At 29.2% G+C, this 21,078-nt stretch overlaps 1 long non-coding RNA gene across 1 annotated transcript; it reads left to right on the top strand.

Annotated features, from left to right (window-relative positions):
- The first annotated feature begins 1,016 nt into the window (after positions 1–1,016).
- On the top strand, positions 1,017–12,662 carry LOC128032423 (uncharacterized). The gene is made up of 3 exons (XR_008188546.1): positions 1,017–1,089; positions 11,469–11,549; positions 12,370–12,662. It is a non-coding gene; the product is annotated as an uncharacterized LOC128032423 (long non-coding RNA).
- Positions 12,663–21,078: the final 8,416 nt, after the last annotated feature.

Below are 21,078 nucleotides of genomic sequence, written 5' to 3'. Positions count from 1 at the left end.
AAGTTGTGTAAGATATTTAAGTTATGTAAGTTTTGTATTATGTAAGTTATGTAAGTTATGTATGCTATGTATTATGTAAGTTGTTATGTTATTATGTAAGTTATGCAAGTTTAACCACAAGCTTGTAGATAACTTATGTAAGTTAATATGTAAATAATGTATTATGTAAGTTTATATAAAATTTTATATAAGTTATGTATTATGTAAGGTAACATGTAAGTTATATATTATGTAAGTTTATGTGATAGTTATGTAAGTTTATATAAATATTAACAAGTTATGTAAGTTCTTGTAAATTTCAAATTTTGGTTGTGTAAATAATGTATGATGTAAGTATAGCACTTTTATGTATCTTATTTATAATTATTTTTAAAATTATAATATATTTTAACAAGTTAAGTAAGTAATGTAATATATACTTTGTAACAGCCCGATTTTGGGTCTAGTCGGAACGGTGGTTTCGGGACCACAAATCCAACGAGGAAAAATGAATTGTAATGGCCTCAATTTTCAGTGGTGTCGGAATGGTGATTCGAGATCACTAAATCTGACAAATGAGTAGAAAATATTATTAATTTAGTGAGTATAAGTTAAATTAAATGTGAAGATAGGAAAATTTTTGAAATAGTGAATAGTGTACTAGGAATAAATATTAAAATAATTAGAATCGAAAATGAGGTATTGAAACTTCAAACTCATAAATCGAGCCATAAATATTTTTAGAAATATTTATAGAGTGTCATTGAGTTGGTATTAAAGTTTCGTTAGAAAATTCTAACGTTTGGGTGGTCAATTAATTAAAAAGGACTAAACTAAAAATAATGTAAAATTTGTTAAAAGTGATTAAATAGCTTAAGTGGTAAATAAGGAGGGACTTAAGGAATAAATGTGCCAATATGGAATAGTTGAGACGGCATAAGAGAAGAAAAATCTGGAAAAGTGATGTAATAAGGGCAAAATTGGAAATTTTGCAAAAGTTAACAAATAAAAATCTTAACTAAAAGAGTTTCTAGGCCATTCTTCATATTTCTCAGCAAAAAACGCCATTGAAGGGTCCCTCCAAGCTGGTTTTTCATATATTTGGATCATGTAAGTTCAATTCTTGATTATTTCTTGAAATTTTTGTGTTTTTGTGACTTTTACAACTAGGTCCACTTGTTCAATACATTAATTTTTGATTTTATGAACGAAATTGAAAGTTGCTATGAATATGTGTTGTAAGTTTATGATGAAATAGCATGAAATGGAAGCTTTAATTTGTTTGTGAGATGATTTTATTAGGTAATTTCGATAGAAATTGATTTGTAGGACCTAATTGTGAAAAAGTTTAGAATTAAAGTCTAGTGCTAAAATTCTGATTTTGAAAGGTTATAAAATAGTTTAAAGTGATGGAATAGTGTGTTAATTGAGAAAAATCAGCTCAATTGAGAGGTTAATTGAGTAGGGATGAAATTATCATTTATTGAAAGCTTAGGGAAAAATGGTAATTAACATTATGCACTAAAACAGTTTGGACAGCTGCAGTAGGTTAACTTTGAAAAATCACCATAAATTTTAGAAATTAAATTAGAGGATGAATAAAATATGAAATTAAATCTTATTGAGTCTAGTTTCTCATAGAAGAAACGGTGTAAGCGATAGAATTTTAATTCATGAGATATAATAGGTTTTGTGAGACAAGGTCAGAATGAATTCGGGTTCCCCTGTTCTGACTTTGGAAAATCATTAAAATTTGTACAAAAATAATTATGAATTATAATTTATATTCTTAGAATCCTTAATGAGTCTATTTTCATAATAAACAAACGGAAACATCATCCAAATTCTGTACAATGAGATAATTAAATTTTAGTGAAGAAGGGTCGGAATTGTCGAACAGTGAAACAGGGGAAACTTTAAAGAATAAACTGTACTTATTGGCTGAACCAAAAATTATGAAAAATTTATGGTAAGAAGATATGTGAGTCTAGCTTCAATTAAAATTTACGGATCTTAATTTTGAGTTTCGTAACTCAAGATATAAATAATTTAGCGACTCTGACTCGGATAGACAGATTTGAATTTACTTACAAGTAAATTGTGAAAATATAGTTAATGTTATTTAAGCGTGTTATATACATTACGGATGTGGAATGGAGAGGAGGGGGAGGAAAATTGGAAAATATATGAATGAATTGTGTATAAATCGGTCTTATATTCAATCATAATTGATAAACGTTGAGTTAAATGGTAAATACATGTTAGTATTGAACTTAATGATATTGAATTGTATGAGAAGTAAATGGAAATTTCTATTGCTAGTGATATGACTTGAATTAAAAGAATTATGGTGATATTGAAATGTATATTGGACTGAGAAATTGATTTGAATTGTGAACATGAGAAATTATGAATTGAATGAAAAGAAAATGAAGCATTGAATTGTTAAGACTTTGTGAATTGCAAGAATATAAATCGAGTCTCGTAGGCCCTATTTATTATGATATAATATTTAGAGGATATATTGTTAAAAATTATAAAAGCATGTTAAATAAAAAATTTGAAAGCTTTAATTTAGTTGAAATTTTATAATACGATTAAATACGTTTACAAGTGTACGTGTTCTGGTAATGCCTCGCACCCTATTCCAGCGACGGATACGGGTAAAGGGTGTTACATACTTAAATTTTAGTAAGTAATGTATTTAAGTAACATATTTAAGTAATAAATTTAAACAAATTTTAGTAAGTAATGTATTTTAGTAAGTAATGTATTTAAGTAATAAATTTAACCAAATTAACTTACAAAATTGATAATTCATTGACATTCAATCAATTAATCGATCAATTTATTGAATAATCATATATTATTAAACATTAACATTCAATCGCATAAATGAGAACTAACGTCGATAATTTATTAATTGGCATAAAATTGAAAATTGATAATTTGTTCACTTTAAAACGAATCCACTATTCGCCCATAATTTATTCACTTACTCCAATATATAAAGTGATTTAAGAATTTTAATAATTTATGTAATTGTTTTTGCTTGGGTAAAAATACGTACAAGATTTACAATCATAATTTATACCTTGCGTTATGGAAAAATTTGGCAAAGTAACATGCAAATTGAGCTAGCAACATATAAATCAAAATGATAATTAAAACCGATACCCACAACTTAAAAAATTCTTAATTAAAACTCCTTTTAAAACTCAAAATAATAATTAAAGTACATAGATAAAATATAACAAAATCCAAAATTTAAACATTTGGAGGTGTTTTTTAAGAAAACCAAGGTGGGAAACATAGGAATAAATACCTCAATTTCACGGACTTGAAGCAAACTACGCAAAAATAAAAATAAAAAGGAAAACATAAGTAAGTTAGTACTAGGAAAAAATTAGTATAAAGCTTAAATATAACAAAATCTAAAATTAAAAATCTTATTTGAATAATGAAATATCAGCACTGAGACATGTCAAACCATCCACCACAAACAATATACTCTAGATAGGAGGAATAATGCAACCACTTAAAGTTATCAAAGTAATGTGGAAGTTACGATGACACCACTATGTTCATTAAAGAACTTCTGATATCAGTATCCATAACTCTGTCATGGGAGATCAACTATGTCCAGCTGAGAAATAAGCACACTAAACGAATCAAACATAATTATGCACTATTGCAACAATGATTGCATGGTCCGGATAATGGCTCACCAAGAAAATTTTAGGAAAATGGTTTGTTTAACCTTCACCACTAGCTTGGGTTTAAATCATGTTAATTTGAGTCTTTCGGTGTAAGACCGCACGAGTTATTCTTGGTATCTCTTGTCTAGTCCATATGCAAAATATTAGTAGAGCTATTAAAGGGAATGTATTCTCAAGCTCAAGAACACCATCCACAATCATATATACTGTCATGATTAATAGTTTTGCTTATTGTCCTAGTTGCCACATATGTTTAAGAGGAACCGAGATTAAACTCTAGAATCCACAGCCATAAAGATGATAATCCGGGAGTTTGAGATATTCAAATTTAGTTACCCATTATATCAACCTGAAATTGCTAGAGTGACCACACCATCCCCTATGACCATAGAAGCACCAAATACTACCACAACCAGAAGGGATGTCCTTACCCTTTTATGCTTCTCCAAAAATCGCTGTAATGGAGAAACAACAGGCTGTGTTGAGGACCCATATTTGTATTCAGGCAACCCCTAAATACACAAATTTTTCCTAAATAAACCCTTCTATTTAAATTGCTAAATAAATAATTTACAAGTTCCCTAAATTCCCAAATAAGAATGGTGTTTTAACCTAAACCGCAAACCCCAAAATCTAAATTTTTTTCCTAAACCCCAAATTCGCAAAACACAATGCACCCAAAAGTACCCTAAATCAAGACGATGTTCTTCAGAAGGATTAAACGCATACCTTTTAACCAGAAATTCTGCAACTACTGTCAAGAATGACGCAATCGTTGCTTCCTCTTGATGATTTCTGATTTCTCCTCCCCTTTCTTCTTTAGAATTTTTTCTTAGGTTTTTTCCCCTTCCCAATCGGCCTCTGCACTTGGCTTTTGCTTTCTGTCTTTGTCGAGTGTAAATGCTAAGTTAAAGAACATCTACGGAAACGACATCGTTGGGAAAAAATATTAAAACACCTTTGCGGCGTTTCTTGAAAAAACGCCACTACTTATTCCAAATTTCTGGCGTTTATAGACCAAACGCCACAAAAAATTAAACCTTTTAACAGAAACGGCGCCGTTCTGTTAGTCTGAAATTGCATTTTTTGTGGCGTTTAATAAAAACCGTCACTTATACTTAATCTATTTTAAGCCAAACGGTGACGTTTTAAATATATTATTCTAAGATTTTTATAAGTTAAAAATCGGTTACGGAAACGATGTCGTTTAGCCATTATATTAACACTGTTTTGCGGCGTTTTAGGTACAAACGCCGCAACTTCTTCCACATTTCCGGCGTTTTCCTAAAAACGCCACTACATATTATAGCTGTGAACCAAAACGACACCATTTTCGTGGTCTGGAATTGCATTATTTCTGGCGTTTTAAGCACAAATGCCACTAAAATTTGTCAAAGTAAAATATACTGTATAGAAACGACGCCGTTTACCCATTTTTTTAAAACCCATTTACGGCGTTTGATATAAAATCGCCACTAAAAGTTCAAGTTTTAAACAGAAATGGCGCCGTTTTGCTAGTCTCAAATTGTATTATTAGTTGCGTTTTGTGTAAAAACGCCACGAATACTTAATTGTTGTTTTGAATAAATAATTCTAAAATTTTTCTAAGTTACAAATCATGTACAGAAACGGCGCCGTTTAGACATTATTTTAATACCCTTTTGCGGCGTTTATTGAAAAACGCCGCTATTGCTTCCTAAATTTCCTGCGTTTTTGCGAAAACGCCATAAAAATTTAAACCTGTATGCAGAAACGGCGCTGTTTTTTGGTTCTCAAATTGTACATTTTGTGGCGTTTTTGTAAAAACGCCACTAATACTTAACGTACAACAAGCCAAATGGTGATGTTTCAAGTAAATAATTCTAAACTTTTTATAAGTTAAAAATCGTGTAGACAGACGGTGTCGTTTACTCAAATTTTAAAGACACTTTTGCGGCGTTTCTTGTACAAACGCCACGACTGCTTTCCCATATTTGCGGCGTTTAACAGTTAAAACGCCACTAAAAGTTTAACTATTCATTCGAAAACGGCGCCGTTTTGAAATTTTTTGTTTTTTTTTTACTTCATTTCTTATGTATTTGGTCCTATATATATATATATATATATATATATATATCCAAAATAAATAATTATACCTAAATATATAACCATCCATATAATATATATCAATATATTTTTTAACTTATTTATGAATTCTATTTAAAATAATATTTAAATATATCAATTGGTACTTTAGATTGATTTTTTAAAATATTATTTAAAGAAATTAATCTAAACTAACCTAAAATCCTTATCCGACCCCTAAACCCTAAATCTTTAACCCCTAAACCCCTAGCTAACTCTTATATCCCAAACCTTAAATCTGTACCCCTAATCCTTAAAATAGCACGGCCATCCAAAATAATCCCTAAATCTTTAATAAATATCATAAAATAGTTATAATTGATTAAAGAATAATTAATACTAAAAACTTTTTGTATAAAGTAGCAATAAACAATATTATCTTTATAATATTTATTTTTTTTGTATAAAATTTGAAATTGATAATATTTTATTTTATTGATAAATGAATAAATTTGTCTAATTAACTAATTTATTATATTGATCTTCATCAAATAGATAAATTAATGAAAACAAATAAGGAGTACTAAATATATATATATATATATATATATATATATATATATATGGGATTTTTTTATTGAAGTGATCAAAATAGGAAAGATACCGACTCAAGTATATGCATATTTTGGATGATTTCAATTCAAATTCACAAATTTATTTAAGTATTTAAGTGTTATTCATGAATTATATATTTGAGCATTACTATTCAAATTAGTATTTAAATTAATAATATACGAAACCAAATCATATACCGAACCGAAAAATCCTAAACAAATTTATTATTACCTCTTTTACAATTATATATATAAGAACATATTTAAAATATAATTTGGCAATACTAATTAATCTAAAACCCTACGTTCCCTAACCCAACCCCTAGCTAAACCCTAAATCCTTAATTAACTCCTAATTAATAACCCCTAAGTGCTAACCCCAGCCCTAACCCCTAAACATTATATCTCAGCCCTTAAACCATATCCTTAAATCAAATATTATATATATATACTCCGATCAATTATAATAATAACCTTAAAATAGTAACCCTAAACCGACTTAAAATCTTAAATTAATAATATCATATATATATACCCTAAAACCTAAAACCCTATATTAACTATAGTGATACGCTTAATTCAATATTTTAAATTTAAATTAATACTATCTCTTTTAATTACGATAATAATTTCAAATTTTAATATATAAATTAAAAACAATCAAGAATGTACCCAACAAACTTTAAAATTATTTTAAATAATACTATTTTAATTTTTCCATGTGTTTTATTTCAAATTATTTATACTGTTATTTTTTATTGAAGATTTTAAATATTTTATTAGAAATATGTTTAATTTGATTTAAACAATATAAATAATAGTTCAATTAAGATAAATTATTTTTGCAGCGCATAAACAAAAAACGCCGCTAAAACACCTAGATTAGCAGCGATTTTCAAAAAAGCCACTAAAAGTCTTAGCCTTAGTGGCGCTTTACAAAAAACGCCACTAATTCCCCCGAAAGGACACAAAACGGCACCGTCTAGGTGTATTATTTGCGGCATTTTTTATAAACGCCGTTAATGCTCACTCTTTAGCGGCGCTTTTCCTTAAACGCCGCTAATGCTCACTCTTTAGCGGTGCTTTTCCTAAAACGCTGCTATTTCTCGATTTTTAGTAGCATTTTCGCTCCAAACGCCTCTAAAAGTGCCGCTAAAAGCCTGTTTTGGTGTAGTGATTTATTCTAAGTAGTAGGGCTATAGTTTGAAAGAGTGTCAAGTAGTCTTGTACTACTAACTCCGTCATGGAGGTTGAATATGTGGTTGCGTCTGAAGCAACCAAAGAAGCTACCTGTCTTGAGAAGTTCTTAATTGGTCTTAAAGTAATTCCTGCTGTGGAAAAATAACTCTGATTCCTACTATGGAAAAATAACTATGACAATCTATTTGCGATAACAGTGCGACTATATCTAATACTAGGAAGACCATGCATCATAAAAAGGGCAAATCATATTGATCATATAGATATCATATCATAAGAGAGATAGTAGGTGTAGTAAAATCATATATGAGGATAACCTTGCAGATCCATTTACTAAGACCCTGATGTCTAGGAGTTTTGAGAAACATGTTAAGGGTATAGGAATGAAAATTTTGACTTATTTACTTTACTAGGGAAAGTGGGAGGTTGTTAGGATTGTGCCCTTTGTGCAATGATTTTGTCATAGTCTACTTGTAATATTTTGAACTGATTGAATAAATAAATATTTCTACATGATTATTTAACATTCTTTGTATGATTGTTTTGCATGTAAAATAGAATGTATAAAAAATATTGGCTAATTGGTTACCTAAGTTTTACCTAATATTGAGTTGCATTACATAGTCGGATTGTAATGTGAAAGATAACTTATATTAGTAGGTAATCTAAAATGTCTATATATCATGGGATCATATTACAGCAAATGACTCATGTTAAGAATATTATGTCGTCTATAAATACAATTAGAGACATAGTTTATCTTGACTATCAGGGCAGGATTGACTTCAAAAATTAATACAAACATAAATGTGATTGTTTAAACTAACAATTCAGTGGACAAGACCCTAGTTGAATTAGTCATAGCTTCATTTATGGCTTAATTTACTTGTGATATTTATAGTGTGACATACTTAAATCTTGAGTAAGTGAAAGATTGTATGTATTGATATATCATAATTTGATACGTCAAATTAGGCTCTCTTTAACACTTAAAGAGCTTATTCTCAAGTAATTTACGAGTCTTTTACATACTTTTGTTAACTTTTAGTTTTCATGATTAATAAACATTTTTTTTAGTTTTACTACTTTTAAGACCCAAATTAGAAAAATGGTACCATGGGGAATCTACTGATGTGTTTGAGTTGGTGTAAGGATACGAAAAGGGCTCGACCTTGAGGAAAATAACATTTAACGTGGATGTCGTGACATTGATGCTATGGAAGTCGTGACACTGAATCCCTTCGCCTCGAGGGTGAAAGACTTCATTAAGAAATCAAACTGTAGCCATCTATTGAGAGAGTTGCGACATTAAGGGTGTGGTGTTGCGGCATTGAGCCCAAAGTCACAACACCAAACTTTCAAGTCGCGATATCACTGAAGGTGTTGAAGTAGAGAAATTGTGGGCACCAACAGGGATCTCATGACACCGACCAATGGATGTTGTGACATTGAGAACCTCTAAAGCCACACTTGTGCTACTGTCTAAAGCGTCACAACACTGAAGCTTGGATGTTGCGACATCGCTACCTGACGAGAGAAAATTGTTTCAAGGGTAGTCTTTTGTCCAACACCAACCCAAGTCAACACAAACATTTTAAGAACAATTTTTTCAATGTTAGGGTTGATTTTCTCAACTGTTTAAAGACTCTTTTTAGTTGTCAACTAAGTTCTTTCATCTTTTTAGCTTAGTTGTTAGTTGTCTTTTCCATTGTTAGGTCTAGGTCATTAACTTTTTTGAGCTTATGGTTTAGTTGGTAGTTTAGTTAGTTTTTACTATAGTTTTTTCATTTCCTTTGCAAATTAGTACTCAAACTTAGTGAAAGTTAATACGTAATACCTTGGTGGATACTTTTATAATATTGAATGAATATTTGTGCGTCAGTTACCATTCTTAACATCTTACTTCTATTTTGGCGAATGCTTTCAAAATTTTTAGGCTTACTCTTGCACGCCAACTACCATACTTTAGCATACCAATTCTCTCTTATCTACTTGACTGATTTAATATTCTTTCTGACATTACATTAATCTTTTCTTCCTCTTAAAACCACAAAAGTACTTTTCAAAATAATACACCTTCAAAGTCCACTTCATACAGACCATCCCATCACATACGCATGTTCTAGAATGGTTGTTCACATATACTATTTACCGGTGGATTCTTACACATTTGACAGATTCCTACAATGAGTTGAATACCATCAATTTACTAAATTAGATCATTTTCTAGTTCAACTAATACATGTTTATACTAATAATGAATTATCCAGATCATTCAGAATAATCACCCACCTCTTTGTTACAAAACACAAATCTACGCAAGATAACAAACATCTCAGAGTCTATAAGACTCCAGAGTAAGACATTATACTATTAAGATATGACAGATACTAGATTCTCAGAGTTTAGCACTATATAACGTATACGAATTCAATTTGAAAATTTCTTACATCTCACATAACTATGAATACGCCCATATTCACAACTAACAGATTACCATGACGGATACCATTTTTGAACATACAGATACACACTTCTTTTTAAGAACTTCCCTTAAAACTTATTCGATCACACCAAAGATCTAATTCAACCAAATTAACCTCGGACGTATCATAACCTTATCATAGCAATATCTATCACAGAACACTTAGAACTTATCCAAATTTTACCACAAGGGAAGATCATCACATTCTACCATACAGGTTTAGCAGAGTACGCCATAAGGGCCAAACAGAATACACCACAAGAGCATCATACATAATCACGTGTTTATTGTCCTAACGGGCTTTCACAGAATGTGACATAAGTTTCTACCTCATAGACTTATGCATAAATTTCATGTATCGTGATTTACCAGTTCAATCTGCACATTACCGAAGGCTACACCATGTACATTCATAGACTTACACACTTTCATGTATCGTGATCTGCCTGTAACAACCCGATTTTGGCCCTAAACTGAATAGTGGTTTCGGGACCACAAATCTGAGTAAAAATATTTTTAATATTATTTTATGTGTTAATCATGTGTGAATTTACATGTGTGAAAGTTTCGTGAATTAATTTTATTGTTTGTGTGTTTAATTTAATAAAAGGACTTAATCGCGTAAAATGTAAAATTAACTAATTAATATGTAAAGTGATAACTTGCTAATGTCTTTATAATGTGAAGTCCTTAATATGAAATTTGGCCATTTATTTAGATAGTGGACGGCAATATGTTATAATATATATAGTTTTTATATTATTTATAAAGCTTATATTATATTATATTATATTATAAAGTTATTACGATAATGATAATAAAAAAAGAAGACAAACATTAAATAGGCCATTATCACCTATTCTTGGCCGAAACTAAAAGAGAAAGAAAATAAGAAACAAGCTAGGTATTCGGCACTTTCAAGTCTTGATTAAGGTATGTATTTTGTTGGGTTTTTAATAATTTTTATGTTTTTGAGATCGTTGCTTTAAATACTTCAAAACCCATGTCTTAATTTTGTGAATTGTGGATGATTTTGAAATGTTCCATTGATGAATGTTAGAGTTTCATGATGTTAGTTGATAAAATATGAAATATAAGTGTTAGATTAACATGTTTTGTCTTTGAAATTTTTGGTGAATTTGAGTAATTAGGGCTAAATTGAGAAAATAAAATTTTGAGGGACTAAAATGTGAAATAAATAAAATGCATGAACTTGTATGAATACAAGGAAGATTCGGCCTAACTATGCTGTTGTGAAATTTTGTGTATTTTGTGTTTTATGCAATAATGACTAAATTTTAAAAAGTGTAAAATGTCAGGGGCAAAATAGTAATTTGCCCATTTATGTGTTTTTGGATTAAATTGAGTGAATTGTGTGTTAAATTAGTTAATTTTGAACTTATTTAGATCAAGAACTGAAGAAAACAGAATTAGATCGAGGGAAGTCGAAAGTAGTCGAGTAGTTGATTTCGTCCGTCGATATCCGAGGTAAGTCTATAAGCACATAAATGTTGTTAAATTTGCAAATGTATAAATGTTATTTGTTGAATTGAATTTTGCGGATATATATGTGTATTGGCCGAATGTGTGATAAGCCAGGAAATTTTATTTCGTGTTTGATTTGATCGAGATATATTGTCCTAAAGCCCCGTACGAACCCTAGGAATAGTTAGGATACATATGCCATGACATAGGATTCCGATATGTGTTTTCGTGTAAGACCACGTCTGGGACGTTGACATCGACCTGTGTTTACGTGAAAGACCCTGTCTGGGACAATGGCATCGGTATGTGATTACATGTAAGACCACGTCTGGGATGTTGGCATTGTACGAGCTTTCTGATTATCTGTGTATCCTTTTTAATTCCGAATGGTTCAACGGACAATGTTAAGTGAAGACCAAAAGTGAAATCGAAATAATAATAGTGTTCAGGTATGTATTTATATCATGCTATGGAATTAAGGTAAATTGTATATTAAATTGATGATACAAAGTTATTTGATATATGAACAATATGTGAGCATGTTCGTGCTTATAAGTGATTCGGTAGTATAAGGAGATTTGACCTATTATTATAGTTTTTGAATTATAAATTGTTAAGTATACAAGTATTTGAGTATTTGTGCAATAAGCTTATAAAGTTAAATGTTTACTTTTATTTGATTTGATTGGCTTGGTAAAGTGGTTTGATATTAATGTTAAAATGAATAATGTTTGTTTACGACTTACTAAGCTGCAAAAGCTTATTGTGCATGTGTTCTTGTTTACCTTTATTTTATAGATTCTTGTTTACCTTTATTTTATAGATTTAGAAGTCACGATATGAGCTCGGGGATCGTCAACAAAGTCTATCACACTATCGACATCTTTTGGGTATTTTGATAAATTTTTTTTAACTTGATATTATGGCATGTATAGGCTTGCTTATGTTTTTGGTTAGTTTTGGAACATGTATATAAATGGCCATGCGAAAATGGCTCATCTTCTTTTGATCGAATTTGTTGTTTATGTATATGGTCTTTATGGTCATTGAAATGGAGTATATAATTATGCATATTTGATTATGGTATAAGCTTGTGATATGAAAATAAATGTGATGTATATATAGTTTGGGCATATTAAATTTGGTTAAGTGATTAGTACATGTATAATTGTTATGCTTTGGACGATAGATTGATTGGTTATGAGTTGAACTAAATTATCGAATGTATATATATATTGTTGCTAAATGAAATATATGTGTGGATAGATACTAGCAAGTATATTATACTTGTATGGTGTAATTTGGCTTTTGGTATTATATACATTCGGTTATGATTTATAAGTATAGATCTATGTTTAATCCATAAACCTTTGATAATTAGTTTGAAATGATATTGTTAATTATGTATATTCGACTATGGTATGAGTTTTTATATATGTGCATATTGAATTGATTTAAGAATTTAGCCTTAGCTTGTTATACATGTAATAAAATTGCAGTGTTTATGTTTGTGTGTATAAATTTTGGTTAAGTAGTTTATGTTTAACTTGTTATTATGTTTTGATAGTGGGTGATGAATTAAGTTACAGTATAGTAAGTATAAATCTTACATGGAAATGTGAAAGTGTCAAGCCATTAGCTGAATTATTTGATTTGTAATGGATGGTATATTATATGTATATGTATATAATAGCCAAGCTTCATTAGGTTAAGTTTAAGTTTGAATATATTTATATATATATTTGGCCTCATAGGTATTTGCCAAATTCGCTATTATGTGCTTGTATATTTGGTTAAGTGAGCTATTAACTCGTCAAATTTATAACTTGGTTATGTAGCATATTCGATTATAGTATTTGATTAAAATAAGTTCGGTTTTTTTATAATGTGCTAAGGATTAAATAATTTATATGCAATGACCTAATATGCTTATGTTGACTATATGGGGATTGTGAAATATGGATGGTTGAATATGTCTAGGTTATTTGAGTTAGGTTGAAATGGTAAAATGTGCACTTTTAATTTGCTTGAATGATTAGTATATGTACTTGAATTAATTATTAAGCATGCAAATTTGTTATACTTGATATGTTTCATTTTTGTTTATGCTTTATAAAAACATATTTTATATATAGTGCATTATTCGGTTGTGTATAAAAAAAAAATTCATAAGTTAACTAAAATTTAAAATAAGCTTTGTGTCCGTTAATGCCTCGTAACCCCAATCCGGCGACGGACATGGGTTAGGGGTGTTACACTGCCAGTCTAGTTTTCATCTTTCTAGAGGCTATACCATGAGTGTTTTCATATCATACGATGCCATGGGTCTTAACCTCATAATCTTACACTTATTTTCATATCGTGATATGTCAATCTAGTTAGCAATGTAACTACCCTACTAGAGGCATCACAGAGGGACATTTACTTAGCATTCACTTACCTAGATTTGTTCGAATTCCTGATTGATTCATATGTTTCGTATCAGACTTTACCTGCTTACTTATTACCAACATTCTATTCAAATAGAACCTCGCATATAACATCATAATGTGTATATCGTTTTTACTAAGCTTCACACACTTACCATTTTATCTGAGATGTTATCATTATGTATATCTCTTTGCCTGAACCATTAACATGTGAGAGTCAGAATAGAGACTCACCTGATACTCACCTAAATTATAGCTCAAAGTTCTAGACTCGAACATTCATCTCCACCCAGCAGCAACCACTACTTATAAAACACAAATTCACCATTAAAAACCCATTTTCATAAAATTTGCTAACATCTCATTCATAGATAACCTCCATGCAAGACCTTGCATTCATAACCTACTGTTTATAAGCTTCTTAGCAGTTTTATTCTTTCAAAAACTTAACATGCAGAGCTCTTAGACTTACCAGGAGATAAAACAACCATTGATTAAATAAAAAACCTTAGCTTTTAGCTTAATGAGAAAAAGATAACATTTAGATTTAAGAAAAACGAAGCAGAGAGTAATATTGAAGGAAGAAGAAAACTTCCTCACAAACACTTCTCACCCATATATATAACCAGCTTCTCTTATTGGAACTTAACAAGTGTCGCTTGAATCCAAAATTTATCCTTCTTAATGGCCTATAGGTTCCGAGAGAAACATAAATAAGCACACTATAAAATTTATATTTGACTAGTCAATCTAGTCTACTATTAACCAGATCTCATTACAAAACCAAACTAACACAGTACTCAGACAAACTGGATGCACCACGCACATGACGGCAACTCAACCGGCTTATATTTCACTTGATATTCCCTTTTTTAATAAAACAAGAATAACATAAAACATTTATTCAAATCTACAGCGGTTACTATGCACCACATTCTTATTCGCCAGAAGACTATAACATGGGGGATTACACTATGCCAAACAGATAACTTCGCAACTCTATGTCTTAAACTCAAATCTGCCAGATTCGGGGTGTGACAATTCTTTCTCAATTTTCTCCCATGCTTCTTTAATGCACTATTTTTTTTCTTCAGTTTCTGAAACCTAGACAAATAAGTTATTGCCTAAAAACTTAAATCTAATAATGAGTCTATTGAGTTGAAATTTTCTTGTGTTCTTGGTTCAAGAATTTTAACATTGGTTTTTATAGATCTTTTGGAGACATTGTTGATAAATAAGTCCATCACTTTTAATTTGTTATTTCCTTATAAGCCAACACTTCTTTTGGGGGCCCATTTCATTATCAAGCCACCATTTGTAGCTTCTATATCCAATTTTAATTAACTACCAAAAGCAATTGGAACAATAGCATAGTCTATGGAGAAGTCCTATAGAAAGACATGAACTATCAATTTGTGTTGTAATTGTGCCAATGATAACCATTTAAGGCAGGCTAGAATGTTGCAAACCATAAGATTTGCTTAAGGATCACAAAAGCAAACCAACTTTCAGTTGTAGTGGAAATTATACCAAAGAACCTAAATTAATCAAATTCAGTATAACACTGCAAGAGCTAAAATAAAGATGAAAAAAGCCAACAAGAATCAAAGATATTTTCTTTTTCAACAAGAATAAAAAAATATTGACAAAATTAGTAACCAAATTCCCAAAATCAATCAAATTGTGTGATCCAATTAAAGAGTTGAAAGAATGATAGATTAACCAAGCAAGAATCAAAGAAATTCCAATTAAAGAATAATAAATTACATTAAACAACCAAAAAATCTATAAAAATCAATGTTAAAATTCCTAGACCAAGAACACATTTGTCTAGGTTTCAAAAACTGAAAGAAAAAAACAGTGCATTAAAGAAGCATAGGCAAAAATTGAGGAAGAATGAAGGAAATATGAGTTGGAATATTGGAGGCTAAAAGTGAGGTGGAAAAATTTTTAATCACATGTAAATATATTTTTACTTGAATTTGTTATTTATTTATTAGGGATTATGATGAATGTGGTAGGAAGAACCTATTTAATTATTTCTCCAATTTCGTTATTGAAAAATAAAATTGATTTTTTTATAATTTTCTCCAAACTAATAATCTATAAATCTATTTAAGAACCTATTAAACTGATAAAAATCTATTAAAATGAAAAGAAAACATTGAAAAATAGGTTTTAAAACTATTTTTATGAAAAAGTAATTAAAGATGATGAGATTTAACCCCTTAAATATATATTAAAATTGATCTAATTTAATAAAAATACATATTTTTATTGAATATTTGAACACGTGCTTTTATTAAATATTTGATTAACATTTATTCAATATTATGTTTAAATTACTTTTTTTAATACAGTAATCAAGGAATTCATCTATTCGATTATAAAAAGGCGAATCTTAGGTGGCACACGGCAGAGGGGAGAGTGGTTGGCCAAACTTTCTCATTTTTGAAAGTTTCTTACAAGAGAACGTGCCAAATTGGCCATTGCTAAACCGACCAGAGCTTCAACAACTTGAAAGAACAGCCAACTTTCGCAACGCGTGCTGCCCCAACCATTAGTGGACCAATCCAACACCAACCCATACTTCAATTTGAGCTGTTCAAAGCTGTTCCACTTCATTGTAAGGTCCACATATACCCTGCCCTATATAAAACACTCCAACCTCCTATCATCTTCACTGTTCGGACTTCAGTTCTTCCACAGGGTTTCACTTTCCTTTCCAAAGTTTGTACTACTTGACATTCATTATGGCACAAGTCCGCATCTCCATTTTTGTTGTCTTTGTCCTTTCGATATTTGTGATTGTGTCAGCCCAGGGTGGTGCCATGGCGCCGGCCCCGTCGATGGACACTGGAGCGTCTTTCTCTTTGCCTGTTTCAGCGGTGGTCGTTGCATTCTCTCTTATCACTTCGTGTCTTGCTCTTTTGAAGCATTGAAGTTTTGGGACAATTGCGTTGTTTTATTTATTCTACTACACATGGATCGTATTGAAAACCATTATTTTGTATTCTTTGCTTCGATTTATGGTAAATAAAAGTTATTCATATCATATGTACATTTACTTGTTAAATGCCTTGAAAACAAACTTATTTTCTTTCTCTTTTCCTGCTATACAACAGTTTTAAATTCCAAAACACCAATTACTTTTATCAATTAAATAATATCTCAAATTATTAGGCCAAAACACCAAACCCTCCCCATTCTATCATTAAACCAAAATATTTTAAATATTGTTATTCTAGTTGAGTTTTTAACTTTACTATTACAATTAAAAATTCTTTATATGTACCCGTAATTAGAAAGATTTGAGTAAAAATATTAGACTCAAAAAATGGGTTTCGCAAAAAATTAAGTCTATTTAAAATTTGGATTAAGCTTAAGCTTGAATATTCAATGTCTGAGCCCGATATGGTCTCTTTTTTGAAGTTTGTAATGTTTTATAGTATATTATTTATATATATCTTATGTAATTTATAACACATAAAAATTACATCTATAGTAATATATAAGGTAAATATTAAAAATTAAAGATGACTATATATAAAATTAGGAAAAATATTTCCACAAGCAAAGTTAGGTTGATAACAAAGTGTATATAGGACATATTAAAAAATTAAAAGAAGAGAAAATATTAAATATATAAGAGAAATAGGACACATGACAAATTTATAACTTTACTTGTGGAGTTAAAAAAGTGCATTGTCAGTGTACCAAATACAAAATTATATAAAATTATTAAATATTAAATTAAAATAAATTTACAAATATGGACAGGTTTAAATAAAATTTTAGGTCCATATTTTGAGACAGGTTGAACTTGGGAAAGCCTAAAATTTGTTAATATCATACTTAGGCCCCTCCATGAATATCTCTATTGATGATAAAAAATTGAATTGTTTCACTTTCTTGAGATCAGATGGTCATTTCGATGGGAATGACAAACACAAAAAATAATGGTCATAAATTTAAGTCGTGTTTGATAAACCATTGAAAATGGAAATTTTCTAACATTTAATATTTTAAATGCGTTTGATAATTATTTTAATCTTTTACTTTATATAATTTTTTAATAAAAAGTGTTGAATAAGATAAGTAGGTCGGTAACTACTTACCACTTAATGTAGAAATTATTAAGTTGGTTTTGTTTTATTAAAAATTGAAATAAATTATCCATTTTTTAATTTTTTAAAAAAAGTGAGATATTCAAATTACCATATTTATTTTTCATCCAAAACTATCTAAAATAATATAAAAATATATACTAATAAGATGAAAATTAAAAATAAATATTCTTTTCAAATCAATATTTACTTTTATAAAAAAACATAATTATATTCTATACTTGTATTTACAAATTTACCAAATAATTTTCTAATATAAATTCAACACTTGTAAAATTTAGAAGTAAAATTTAATACTTTAATTTTCAGTTTATCAAACATACATTAGTACAATAAAATATGGAATAATATTTGATGCACGGTAAGTGCATGAACCTTATGCACCATCAATACACCATAATTCGTCAAGTCATTAATGAACAAAATATTAGAAAATTGAAGGCATTTTAGTAAATAATTAAAAATTATTTAAATATAATTAAAATCAATTATAATTTTCATATTCATCTCCTAATAACAATATTAAACTTTTAATTTAGGGTTGTAAAATCTTGAGAAAACCTATATCCAACAAAGACGGTTCTTTTCGTTGTTCTTAATGGTGCAATTCAATTTTATTGGAAGAATAAATTTAAAGTTATGATTTTATTATACTATTTCAAACTCATGATTATAGATTTTGAGAAATTTGTAAATTGATGAGTTATTTAAACAAATAACATTCTATCATATATACATGTGATGAGGGCTAATTAGTATTCTTTGAAAGTGTTATAATTAATTTCAATTAAATTTTTAAATATATATTAAACATTTTAATTTTTCTAATATTTTATTCATTAACAATGTGACGAATTGTGGTATATTAATGATGCATAAGGCATAATGGATGAAGTATTATCCCATAATATATATATATGTCGAAACTATTTTTAAATTTGAAAAAAATGGGGATCGAAAATAAAATGGGAGTCGCCACCGATCTTTTTTTATTAAGGTGTGATCAGATCACCTAGAAAATAATTTTAGGTCCGCGAATTTTGAGAGAAACAGGTTTGGGAGTCGGTTACGCACGAGGAAGGGTTAACACCCTCGTGCGCCCAAAATTAGTACCGAATTGATCATTTTACGTCTTAGTGTTGAAACTTTGAAAAGCTTTTAAAATACGATCCTTCCCCTTTCTTATTAGTGTTAATTTTATAAAAGATGCATGGATAAATCGATGCGAATACCAAAGACCTCCTTATCTTAGAGTAGTAAAATGACACACCCAATGCATTAGGGCACGACATTTTTGGTCCTCGCAAATAAGTTTGTCTTTTGATTTTCAAAACTTGCATGGTGAGGTTTAAAAGGATATTCAATTGCTTTAAGTCCGATGAAAAATCGAAACCCAATACATTAAGGCACGATTTCTCAAAGTTCCAAGCATTGAATATTGACCTTATTATTTTTTTAAAAAAATCCTCATTTCGAGAAAATGACACGTCACATCCAATACATTAGGACACGACTTATCGAATTCCCGAGAGTGGGTTTTATGTATTTTGATTAAAGAAAAATTTTGATTATTTAGATTCAACAAGGAAAATTGGAACCCAATACATTAGGGCTCAATTCTCTCGAGGATTATAAATGCTAGGCCTTTTTAATATGAAATAGTATGATAAAGGTGCAAAATTTTAAAAGAAATATGTAAAGTAAAACGATAAATGATAATTCAAACTTATACTAAGATGTAGCTAAATAAGCAATAAATAAATACAAATAAAATAGCAACAATAATTTTACTCACGTTATACAACATCTAAATATATAAATTATGTCTAATCTACTACAATGTGTATTAATAAATGATGAAATTTATAATAATATATCAAATTGAAAAATAAAAGTATAATAAAAATTTAAAATAATATTTAATGAATTTAAAACGTATTAAAAATAATAATTTGAAGGAATTTATGTATTATTTTAAAAATATATTAAAAGCAAATTAAAATAATATTAAGCTAAATATTAAAATAATATTAAAAACAATGAATATAGAAGTTGATTTATTAAAAACTTTTGAAATCAAAATTTAATATGTGAAGACTTTTATAATTGAAAACAATAATTAATGAATTTTAAATCAAAGCTTAAATAAAATTAGAATAATAATAAAAACAAAATTAAAAATACAATAAACTCCAAATATTAGTGCATAATAAATTTAAAACATAAAATACAAGTTAAAATAATAATTTATTATATTTTAAACTATAATAAATTTAAATACTATTGAAATTAAATATAGTATTAAGTTTTATAATATATGTAAGTATGATTAATTTGCGTTTACAAATATTATTGAATTAAAAAAAACTAAATTCGTACTAAAATGAAATCTTTTTCAACCTTAAGAGACTCAATCAGCAATTTCACGCAAACAATAGAATAATAGCAATCAAGTATGAAACGGTATCGCTTAACCTTGGATCGACATGCAAACAAAGTTAAATACGCAGTATAAATTTTAAAAAAACAAAAGTAACCAAATTGAAACTAATCAAAACTAAGAGGGTCTTGGTGTATAAATAAACCAAACGATCCATAGTGCGCGGATCCTTCCCGGATCGGGTCACCGTTCGGATCGTGTCTTCGAAATGTCGCCGTTTCAATGCCATTGTATTGGATTTGAACGACGACGTTTTGATTCATGCGCTTTAAACTAAAATAACCCTAAACACACCTATCATTTTAGTAAAAAAAAAAAACCTAAACTAAGGAAGACTCTACTCCGTTCTACATACCAAAGGCCTGCGAATAGTATCTGATTCCGACCTGCTCTCCGATGACGACGGAGGAGGCCGAAATCCTATCGCCAGGTATGCTTTCACTCTTTTTTTTATCACTTTCTCACCTAAAAATCTAACGATTGAACGCAGAAAAGAAAAAAAAAAAAGGAAAACTGAATAGCCAAAACAGGAGAAA

This window comes from Gossypium raimondii, chromosome 9 (genome assembly GCF_025698545.1).
Source record: "Gossypium raimondii isolate GPD5lz chromosome 9, ASM2569854v1, whole genome shotgun sequence".
In the NCBI taxonomy this organism is placed as follows: Eukaryota; Viridiplantae; Streptophyta; class Magnoliopsida; order Malvales; family Malvaceae; genus Gossypium; species Gossypium raimondii.
Note: the sequence above shows the minus strand (reverse complement) of the source record. Positions and strands in the feature narration are given on the sequence as shown.